The sequence below is a fragment of the Bison bison genome, unplaced genomic scaffold (assembly GCF_000754665.1).
Source record: "Bison bison bison isolate TAMUID 2011002044 unplaced genomic scaffold, Bison_UMD1.0 scf7180017864364, whole genome shotgun sequence".
In the NCBI taxonomy this organism is placed as follows: domain Eukaryota; kingdom Metazoa; phylum Chordata; class Mammalia; order Artiodactyla; family Bovidae; genus Bison; species Bison bison.
Window position 1 is genome coordinate 157,472 of NW_011494936.1, and position 12,073 is coordinate 169,544.

Consider the following 12,073-nt stretch of genomic DNA (forward strand, 5'->3'; position numbering starts at 1 on the left):
TTCATACTACACACACACACACACACACACACACACACACAGCCTAGTACTTGTAAAAGGATATGAAGCTGAACTGACTAATCCACCTGTCACTCCCTTGCTTAGCAAAGCTAATTCCACCAATATAGTTCAGCAAGTTTAGGAAACCACCATTATTTTTAAGACATCTTATTCTTCCCTTTTTTACTTTAGCTTCTTTGTATACAAAGATTTTTATTTGTATTTGTATTTTATTTGTATACAAAGATTTAATTTTTTTTATTCCTTACATCCTTCTTAGTTTCCTTTGCTGTTTCTCTTCTCCAACGTTCGAATAGTGAGGTACTCCCAGGAGACAGTCTCTCCATATTCCTTGGTGCTCTTTTCCTGTCTCATGGCTTTAAGTATTAAGACACTGTCAATATCTAATTTTTTATTTCAAATTCAGACCTTTTTTTTTTTCTCAAACTGGAGATTTAACTATCTACTGGATGTCTCTGCTTGAATATCTAATAAGCATATCAAGCTTAACATGCTAAGGTGGAATTCTTTCACCCTCACCCACTCCCCACCTCCTGTTCAGCCACAGCCTTCCCCAACAGCTAACTGCTTTGCCCCTAACTTTGAAATGATCTTTGCTTTAGCTTTATATCAAAGAGTTTTGATTTGCTACTATACCATACCATTTCTCATGTGTTATGTGTGATATTTTATCTAACAAAATGTTTCCCCCAGACAAAAAATCAAACAGAGGCAAGGAAGTCTAGAAGAAATGAAAAAGAATATACTTCAGCTTTCTAAAATAATCTTTTTTGAAATCTCTCCTAAACGACCACCAGTTTCTTACATATTAATAATTTTTAAATATTTACATCATCTTAAATATACTTATCTCTAATTCTACATATGAGAAAAAATGTCCCCTTTAATAAGGTGCCTCAAGATACAACACTCATGAAATGTTTTAAAGTCTTTAAATTTTTAAAGCACATTCACATCCTAATCTTTATCCAAGACCATACCCCCAACAGGAGAGGTACCAGCCAGATGTTTTCAAAACACTGCCCCCAACCTTACTATCAGTCTCCAACAACTTCTCCATCAGTGACAGTGGCAGCATTTATTAGCAGAGCCAGCCAGGTTCCCTCTCTTGGGAATCTGAACTAGTAAATTCAGAAGAAAAAAAAAAGAAAATTACCAGATGAAGGAAAGAGAAATAGAAAATCAAAAATAAGCAGTCTCTTGAGAGAAACCGAGCTGTGCCAGCGGGTGAATTCTGTCACCTCAAACCTAGTCTCTCTCTTGGTGACTCTCAGGCCAAAAGATACAACCAAGCCAAAGAGCTGGAGAATAAAGAATTTATTACTTGCAACAAGTAAGGGAAACACTTTGCCCCAAAGCAGTGTTTTCCCCAAGAGCAAAATTGTGAAGTTTCAAGTTAAGGGTATGTGCATATTCATGAAAAGACTTGAGAAAATTCCGCAAAGAATTGGAGGAACAGTTAATAGAGTCCACACTTCAGTTGACTGAAGTCATGAGGGTCAGCAAAAAATCAACATCATCTTTCCTTAGGTTCCACTTGATGTAATGATTGAGCACTAGCCCTATGTGAGTTTAAAGTCTGCAAAACAGCTCAAGAAAGTACTTAAGGCCAATCTTTACCACTGAAACAGAACTGGGAGTCTTTACAACTGATTTATTATCTTTGCTGTTGTTATTTCTCTTCCCTGAAAACAGTTTATTTTGTTTCCTTAAGATCATTATTACTGAGATCTGCTCAAGGTCAAGCAGTTGGCCAGGCTTATACCACAAATGACTTCTATGTCAAAAAGCTATATCTAGTTCTTTTTCTCCAGGGACACCTCCTCCTCACCTTATTTGCTTACAAAATCAGAGTAAAAGCCCCATATCTCCACTGAGTAAGCCACTGAATCCAGAACAGCCCATCCCTAATGTTGGATCCTTTCTCCTTCACTGCCATGTGAGTAAACCCCCATTATGGGAGCCAGCATGAGCAAGATCAAAAGCAACTATGTAGAATGATACTTAGAGGGGGAGGAACTGTAGTAGCAGTAGGAGTAATAATAATAACAATAATAAATTTCTAAAAAAATAGCTTTTGAGTCTTCCAGGTTTTTAAATTTCAAGGGAATATTCTTCTTTGAATTATAAAATCAAGAAATTAAGAGAGTATGAGTCACCACAGGAATGTAATTACAGCGAAGAAAAGCCTCTGCTCAGAAATTATGGAGCTATTTCAATCAAGCCTCTATATGTAAAGTTTTGCTGGAAAGGGCACTATGTAATTTAAACCAAAAGCAGCCCACACAATTTGGTTCTGTTTGTTTGCAGTATTGTGGAAGTCGGGTAAGTATTGTTATTTAATTATTGGGCTGAAAAACCTTCTATTTAAAATACCATAATTTTTTCCTCTACTGAAACATAAAAATCCTTACTACCACCAATTTAGAACCTCAGTACAAATTTTTGAAGCCTCCTAAAGTAGAGATAATCAAAATTGTCTTTTTAAGTTCTATTATTTATTTTAATCATCGTTTATCATTAAGTAGGAATCTACTTAATTTTAAGTACAGGAAAACAGAGACTCTCCTTAACATATGGAAAATTTTATTTCATCTGATCAGGAAGAATTTACTCCATTCTCAAAAGTGCTGTGTGAATGATTCTTTTTGAATTTTGAAAGACAAGTGAAAATCATTTCCAGTCAAATTCTAAACCCACTTATTTTCTAAAGGAAGTAAGGAAATGTTTTAAAAATTCAAAATGAATTCTGGGGCCCCCTTTTTAAAATTTATTTGCATGCCATAATAAGCCTGGAAAAAGCAAAACAAATACAATGTCAACATTTTCAGTCATAATAATGATTATCCTTTGTCTAGCGGGCAACTGTCATGAATCAGAGGCAGCTGGTATAGTACAAAGCTTTTGGAATTTAAAAACAAAACCAAATATTTTTATTTCCTATCCAAACTGCCATTGACTAGCTTTGTGACCTTGGCCAAGTTATTTAATCTTTATGAACACAATTTTGTCCAAGTCTAAAATGAAGATAATAAAAATTTCCTTATAAAGTTGGTATGGTATTAAACCAGAACATATGTGAAAAGTCTCCCAAATCCTGATTTCAATTATCCCACTCCTTACGCATCATCTCCTACCCATCTTTCTCTTGAACTCTCACTTTAACTGTTTGTGTTACCGAACCCAGGTTTGACTTGAAAGCCAATACTTGAGAGGCAAGTGTTGGCTGGAAAAAAAAAAAAAAAGGTTGCTTTAATCAGAAGTCCAGCACCCTGGGGAGAAGGCAGATTTGTGTCCAAAAACCTATTCCAAACATTCTGCATGACAAGGAAAGTTTTTAAAGAGAGAATCATTTGGGGAGGAGGTCAGAGTCTTCGTTATCATCCACTGTGTGCAAACTTTTTCAGATTGGTTGGTAGTGAGGTAACACAGGGACTTCCCAGGTGGCACTAGTGGTAAAGAACCCTCTTGCCAATGCAGGTAGACATAAGAGATGTGGGTTTGATCCCTGGGTTGGGACGATCCCCTGGAGGAGGGCACCAGCAACCTACTCCAGTTTCCTTGCCTGGAGAATCCCATGGACATAGGCGCCTGGGGGGCTATGGTGCATAGGGTCACAAACAATCAGACACAACTGAAGTGACTTAGCATGTACGCATACATGAGGTATTACAGTGGTGTTCCAGTATTCCAGGAATCTTGTAGTCAGTCTGAAGTTACCATCCTCCACCTGGATGAGGGCCTTAGTTCCTACAGAAGAATCCAAAGGTATTAGGAACCAGGACCGTGCCCTGATTGATTCAGCCATTTGGAACACAGGTCAAGGAGACTGAATGAAGCCCATTATCCATAAATAAGAAATGGGTAAATGGAATGGCCCTTGGAGGGGACCTGCAGTGTCCAGTTCCACTTCATTTGGAGATTTTTAAACCACTGACCCTACGTACTACTTTTTCACTGTCATTCATCTCTCTCTTGTCCACCTAATCTACTTTACAGTCCATAATTTATCATGAAATCGCTCCCTTGTTCCTCTTCCTCTCTACACTATGCTCACTTGGCCAAACCTCAACCTTGGTAAAACTTAACTCTTCTACTAATCAAAGTCTGACCCTAAGAAGCAGAACGTCCTGAATGGTCATACATCTAGCCACATAATTTATGAACACAATGGTATGTGGTCCCCCTTTGCCCATAAATCCACTAGTGCATTTTCCTGGTCAATTTACTCTGAGAAGATCCTTCCAAATTTTTCTCTCCTAAAATCCCCAAGGCATTTCTTCATTATAACTCCCTGCTAATGACCTCACTTCTATATTCACTGAGAGAATGGAAACAGAAAAAGGCTGCTTCATCTTTCCAAGCTACCAACACCCCTGTTTTCTGAGCCAGTCTCTGAAACAGAATAAGACCCTATGGGGCCTTCCCAGGACAGAACTTCCTCCATGCCCTCTGCCTGACTTGTTTGTAGAAAAACTTTAGTCAAATAATAAATATAATGAGAGAAATGATAAAATGCAGAAGCAAAGGAAAATAGTCAAACAAGACCAAAAAGTAGTAGTTTAGTCATTAAGAAAAGTCAAAGACATTTAGTTCCTCCTCAAGGGCTACAGATAATATTCTGAGCCATATCCTGTGAGCTGTTTTGTAGATAATGAAATCCCACCAGGAGGAAGAAGTTAACTACATGATGACCAGACTACAGCCATCATATAAGTTGCCAAAATTCTGAGATCCAGACTCAAGAAAATCAACCCTGGAATTAAAGATCAGCTGCACCTAAAATAATCAAAATGATGCTGATCAGGCCACTACATGACTAATTCAAGATGACTGTCAGAGCTGACTGTGCTGTTCTGCATATAGCCCCCCTTCCCTCTGCCTACACACTTCTGAAACTCCCCTTTAAAAACATGCCCACTGATTAATGGTGGAGATTTGGACTTCGGACATGAGTCTGCCTTCTCCCCCAGTTGCCAGCCTCCAGAAAAAGGCAGATTTTCTTTTCTATCAACACATGCCTCTCCGGTATTGGCTGTTGAGCTGCTAGTGAAATAGAAATTGCTAGGCAGTCAGTGCAGGACTCTGAGACCTCTGTCTTATTTTCAATAAACATTTCACTCCATTAAACTAAAATTATACCCTTTGTAGAGAATTCCTGGAATGTGTCCTTGGTCTGATAAATTATCAGCATTCAGATCCAGGGAAGGGCAGTCATTAACTGTTCCATATGGGTGATCATTCATCTTTAGCCCATACTTCTGGTCCATTGTAAAATGGCCAGTGGGCATGAAAAAGGGTGGCGACTTAATCTGAGGATCAAAAAAGTAATAAAGATGTTAAACATCTTGACCTTTAAACTGATTGGTTAAAAATGACACATTTTAAGGACAGGAGCCAACCAAAACTGTACAGATTGATACTGGTAAGGATATAAACTGCTGTAAGTCCCACCTTGGGGGGACTCTTTACCCCCTTTCAGTGTCTATGCTGACAGCTTTGTACTTTCCTTCTCTTTAATAAATCCTATTGTCTTGTTTGGGAAGTTCATTCTTTGGCTCCATGAATAAGAACTCAATATGGTTAATGCATAACTCTCTCAGATAAATCCCAATATTCAAGTCTCCACTCAAAATGTATCCTACTAATAACTTCACAGTGAAGAAAACTGGGGGACATCAACCTTAACTGAGTGATAATAGCTAACATTGTCAATAACAGAAGAAACCAAAATCATGAGCCCCTGCAGTGATGCACTGAGAATGCCTCATTACAGTATTCCCACTAAATATGCATAAGAAAGAAACAAATGAATAAAGAAATCCAAATCAGCAACAGATTTTCAACCAAATAGCCTCAGAGAAAAGACCTAATCCAAAGTGCTTCCATGCAAATATGACCTCAAGGTCAAGATCATATCAAGTGTATGATAGTAAGACCCTTTGATAAGACCTCAGATGGTCTTAGAGTTATTTTGCTTAATCTATATCATCTATATTTTTAAAGTTTTTAATATTTTTAAGAGCCTGCCTATTAGATTCTCAGCTATAGCAAAAAGTTTCTAAGAATCTCAAGGTATGACTCATAGATATTCGCACCTAAACAAAAAGACTTCTAAGAATCTTAAGGGCATTTTACTCCAAGTAGAGAAAGGCCTGTCTCAAGACTTGTGGATTTGGTTTGTCTTATGGGATAAATACCAATAAGATTCAAATGAAACCCTCCAAAAAACCACTGCCAGCTTGGATTAAAACACACAAGTTAATTCAAGTCTTTTACAGCCAGGAAGCAGACCTAGAAAGATACTTAGATTAAGGCCTGGGTCATTTCTCATGGAAAGAAAACGGTGACGTAAATGGCGGAGCCAAGAACCTTTAGCAACCACTACCAGGACGATGAACAGAGCTTTAATCAACATATAATCCCTTTCCCAAAACAGGGGAACTGGTGACATACACCTGGCTGACTATCAGAATTTCAATGGACCAGTGATAGCTGGGTATCTCCTATTTCTCTGGTTTTTAAATAGCAATATCTACTGAAATCATCCTATCCTTATTTCCCATTATATATTGAATGTATGTGGAATAGATAACTTGTCCTTTTAGTTCAAAGGCCTGTATCTGTGTCAACTCATCTACAAATGTTTAATCAGATTGAGATGGTAAGAATTTGAACCTTGAGTTTGAGCCTGATAGCATAATGGAATGAAATCGTTCTGGAGTCTTTGAAGGAATATGTGCATTTTACATAGGTGAGAAATGCAAATAATTTGTGGTCAGATGATAGACTGTGGTTGAACAAAGATGTCTACAAACTCTTTGTCACTCCTCTCATGGTAAAGTGGAGATCATTTCTCCTCTCCTTGCAGCTGAGCTGGTCCTAGAACAAACACAATGAGACAGAAGTGATATTGTATAACATCTGAGATCTGCAACTTTCACTTCCATGCATATGGAACTCCCCATCTTTGAATATTTGAATCCATTCACCATGCTGTGAGGAAGTTTAAGCAGCCATACAACAAGACCCTTGTAGAGTTTCTAGCTGACAGCCCCAGTTGAATTTCCAGCCAGGGCTGGCAATAATTCCTAACCATATGATTGAGACCAGTTTGGATCTCCCAGATGTAATATAATAGTGCCCCAGCTAATATCACATGAAGCAAAACTGCCCAATCAAACTACAAAATTTTATAAAATAATACACTGCAAGACAATAGGCTAATTATGCCTTCTTATTCATATATTCAATGATTGTTACATTGTACAAAATTAGCATCATGTTTTCCTTTTAGAGCAGTCTCCAGGGAATTCCCTGCAGTATAGTGGTTAGGCGGAGAAAGCAATGGCACCCCACTCCAGTACTTTTGCCTGGAAAATCCCATGGATGGAAGAGCCTGGTAGGGTGCAGTCCATGGGGTCGCTAAGAGTCAGACACAACTGAGCTACTTCACTTTCACTTTTGACTTTCATGCATTGGAGAAGGAAATGGCAACCCACTCCAATGTTCTTGCCTGGAGAATCTCAGGGACGGGGGAGCCTGGTGGGCTGCCATCTATGGGGTTGCACAGAGTCGGACACGACTGAAGCAACTTAGCAGCAGCAGCATAGTGGTTAGGACTCAATGCTTTCACTGCAGGGCCCACGTTCTATCCCTGGTCAGGGAAATAAGATCCCACAAGTTGTGTGGCATGGTCCTCCCCAAAAAAGAGAGAGAGAAAATGTGCACAATGTAACTTGTTTTAGATGTTAACATAGAGACAACTTACAATTTTTGACTTTAAGATGGTGCAAAAGCTATATGCATGTGGTAGAAATCATATTTAGATTTTGGATTTTGACTGTTTCCTGGCCTAGCAGTATGCTTTATGATACTCTCTTGTGATGCTGGGCGGGCGGGTCAGAGAAGGCAGCAGCTCCCAGTCAGCCACACAATTACAATAATAATCAATCTAGGCACTTACAGCCATTCTGTTTCCATGCCAACCTTTCCATTTTTCACTTTCAGTACAGTATTCAATAAATTACATGAGATATTAAATACTTTATTATAGAGCAGGTTTTGTATTAGATGATGTTGCCCAACTGTAGACAAATATAAGTGTTCTGAGCATATTTAAGGTAGGCTAGGCTAAGCTACGAAGAAGGCAATGGCACCCCACTCCAGTACTCTTGCCTGGAAAATCCCATGGATGGAGGAACCTAGTAGGCTGCAGTCCATGGGGTCGCGAAGAGCTGGACACAACTGAGTGACTTCACTTTCACTTTTCACTTTCATGCTTTGGAGAAGGAAATGGCAACCCACTCCAGTGTTCTTGCCTGGAGAATCCCAGGGACAGGGGAGCCTGGTGGGCTGCCGTCTATGGGGTTGCACAGAGTCAGACACGACTGAAGCAACTTAGCAGCAGCAGCAGCAGGCTAAGCTATGATGTTCCATAGGTTATGTGTATTAAATGCATTTTCAACTTATCAGGACATAACCCTATCATACGCTGAGGAAGTTCTGCAAGAGAATTATAAAAGTTTCAAATATGACTACAATCCACCCAGTGAAATAGTAAAAAGCCCCATAGGTCATGGGTCACAATGGAAAATCAACAGATTCCGTTAGGTACTTAGACCAAGAAAACCTTTTCAGAAGTATAGAACTGGGAAAATAGGAATTTTAAGGACTCAAATTTCATTATTATATTTAATAGTAATAAAAAATGATAAGCTTAGAAAGTTTTTTAAAGAAAACATTCTTCCCATTCTCTCCATTCTATACATTGTTTCCCTCATTTCATCTTTTCTCTCCTTTATTTTCTCACTTTGTTTAGCCAAGCATTAATCTTCCAGATTCTCTGACAAGCTAAAGTCTTTGCTGAGAAGCCTCACTACAGAAAATGGATAAATGTCCTGAACTTTCATATCACTGAGAATTAATCATCCAGTTTTTAGCACTGTTGATGTGCAAAAACTGTTATCTGTATACTCAGTATGTAATAACTAGTACTTACAATTCCCATTTTGTTTAAACTAAGTTAAAGGGAAACTACAAATGTGAATCAAAAGTTTTTCCAAGATTTGCCTTTTGGATGAGAGTTTCATTTTATTATTTTACAATTTCTAAACATGAAAATTCCTTTCCTATTTATACATATACAAGAGATTTTCTGTGTACCCTTGTACCTAAAGTGGAGGCTATTTTAGCTATGTTCTGCTGAGGACGTCTTAATCTGATGAAAATTTTCAGGGAGCTTTCATTGTGAATATCAAGGACTAGGGACTTAAAGTAAATATGATCAGATGAAAGTTGCAATAGGTACTGTCATTAACATTAGCTCTTGTTTATAAAATCCTTATTCTTACTAAGGCAAAGGTTTCCAAGCCTTGCTTTAGAGCAGAATCATAGTTCTGTTTATTAATAACTGGTATCCCCACATCTACCAAATCAGAATCTCCTAGGTTTATTCTGATATATGAAAAATATACATAATGATATATGAAAATATATATACCAGGACATGAAAGTACAATCAAATTATATCTAAAAATATTCTAGTAAAATTTTATTAATATAATAGTATGTTGGCATATTCTGATCATTGTGACTCATTACCACATTGAAAGCCAAAGACACAAGGGAACCCATTACAGCAAAGCAATTAAAACCAATCCCTGAAAAATAGTATGGCAAACAATGAATGGGGTTGGGGGGGAACTCCATTACAACCAAATCAAGGACTGATTTTTTCAGAAAAAATCTGACACAGTTAGTTAAAAATATACTTAGATTTTCAGTAAGTACCCTAGAAGTGAGAGGTTTTGGTATTCTTTTTTTTTTTAATTGCAATTTTTAGGTGTGGTTCAAATAAATTATTTATTTATACTAATTAAAGATTTCAATTTCTATATCATTTAGTTGGGACTTGACTGAGCAACTAACACTTTCACATTTTCACCATTTAGTTGAAAATCATCAAGACAGAGTTAGCCTCAAATTCTCTCTTTCTATTGCCATCTACCTAATTAACATCTTTACCTTCATCTCCTTCCTCTCTACATCCATATTCTAGGAGTGAGACCATACCCCCTTAGCTGGACTCCATAGTCACAGGTCAAGAGCCCATGCTCAAAATAAGACTTCTCCACACTCTCACTTGCACAACCTTTTGAGTTGGAATCAAATGGGAGTCCCAAACTCTGTTAGTTCCTGGCAAGACAGCATCTACTTGCCAACAAAACTCACAGTGATATTCTTTAGAATCATCAAGATTAACCAAATCAGGCCTTTTGTCTTAGTTCATGTAGTGGCCTCAAGAAGCTCAGGCTCCCAAATCATCCTTCATCTCCAGCTCTCTAACCTCCATGTGGTTGTTCTGCCCCTTTTCCCGTCATGCCCCATCTCCAGATATGATGCCTTTCAGAACTTACTCATGGCCGTTAGGAAAATCCCCTATCTCTAATCTCTTCTTTGAATACTTCCTTCACTAGCTTCCCCTGGAAGAGGAAATGACAACCTACTCCAGTATTCTTGCCTGGAGAATCCCATGCAAAAAGGAGCCCAGTGGGTTACAGTCCACAGAGTCACAAAGAGTTGGGACTTGACTGAGCAACTAACACTTTCACATTTTCACCATCTTATTCTGAGAACCAGCTTCCCAGTGGAAGAACTGCTTCTCCTGCAAACCCTTAAGTATAGACTGCAAGTCTGGAGAGGATGGGGGAAGCTACCCTTTTTACCTCTCATTGCTATGTCATGCCATTCTCCCTCATTCTGTTAGGGAAATATTGACTGAAACAACCCATCCTGGCCAGGAACCATAGTAAACATTTGCATGAGTTATTTTATGACAGGAGGTCCTGGTAAGGAACATGGAAATAACAAGCCAAAACCAATCGGAACAATTGGGGAAAGGTACTAACCTCCCAGAATCCTCCTCGCTGGAATCCATCTTGGCTGGGCAATATGTGTGCCACCAGGAAGGACCCTGAGTCAGAATGATTGCCCAGAGAGAACCCAGAAATGAACCCCTTTACCATAAAACCAGAAACTTGGAACCACATTGGCAAAGAAGTTCTAGGTTCCCTTACCCTCCTGTTCTCTGCCCAATGAAGTCTCTTGTTTTGTCAGCACTGTGTCTTCTCAGACATCCACTTTGGAGTGTTAGATAAGAGCCCACTCTTGGGCCCTGGCAGGGGACCCCTTCCTACAACAATTTCACTAAAAATCATCCCACTTTATATCTCACATCATCAGATTATACAATCTATCATTGATCCTCATAGTAACTTATTGACTCCTGGTCATTTCCCCTTATTTCCCTGAAGATTTTAACTTTTAGTTTACAATCACACTTTCCAGCACTACCCCTGTTGTAATTATTGGTGATTTTGATATCTACTTAAGTGATCCTTCTAATTCTGGCTTCTCAGCCTCTTGACTTCATGTTTCCCAATGATGTTCTCCACTCTATATTACCCTTACATCATTCACATAACACATTCTCAAATTCAAGCATCTCACTCTCTGACCAACTCCATACCTTTGAGCTTTCTCTTTCAAAACTCCATTTCAATCCTTTGACCCCAGTAAGACGTAAAACTCATGAATTCACTACGATTTCACTGTCCTCACCTACCTCATGTCTCACTGCCTTCCTTTCTCATCTTAAATTCAACCTTCACTTCAGTTCAGTTCAGTCACTCAGTCGTGTCCGACTCTTTGCGACCCCATGAATCGCAGCACGCCAGGCCTCCCTGTCCATCACTGTCTCCCGGAGTTCACTCAAACTCATGTCCATCGAGTCGGTGATGCCATCCAGCCATCTCATCCTCTGTCGTCCCCTTCTCCTCCTGCCCCCAATCCCTCCCAGAATCAGAGTCTTTTCCAATGAGTCAACTCTTCACATGAAGTGGCCAAAATATTGGAGTTTCAGCTTTAGCATCATTCCTTCCAAAGAAATCCCAGGGCTGATCTCCTTCAGAATGGACTGGTTGGATCTCCTTGCAGTCCAAGGGACTCTCAAGAGTCCTCTCCAACACCACAGTTCAAAAGCATCAATTCT

General features: G+C 38.9%; 1 protein-coding gene across 4 annotated transcripts in view; it reads right to left on the bottom strand.

Annotated features, from left to right (window-relative positions):
* ADAM22 (ADAM metallopeptidase domain 22) overlaps positions 1–12,073 on the bottom strand; it is a 238,154-nt gene that overhangs the window by 117,037 nt on the left and 109,044 nt on the right. The gene's annotated exons all lie outside the window — the stretch shown is intronic.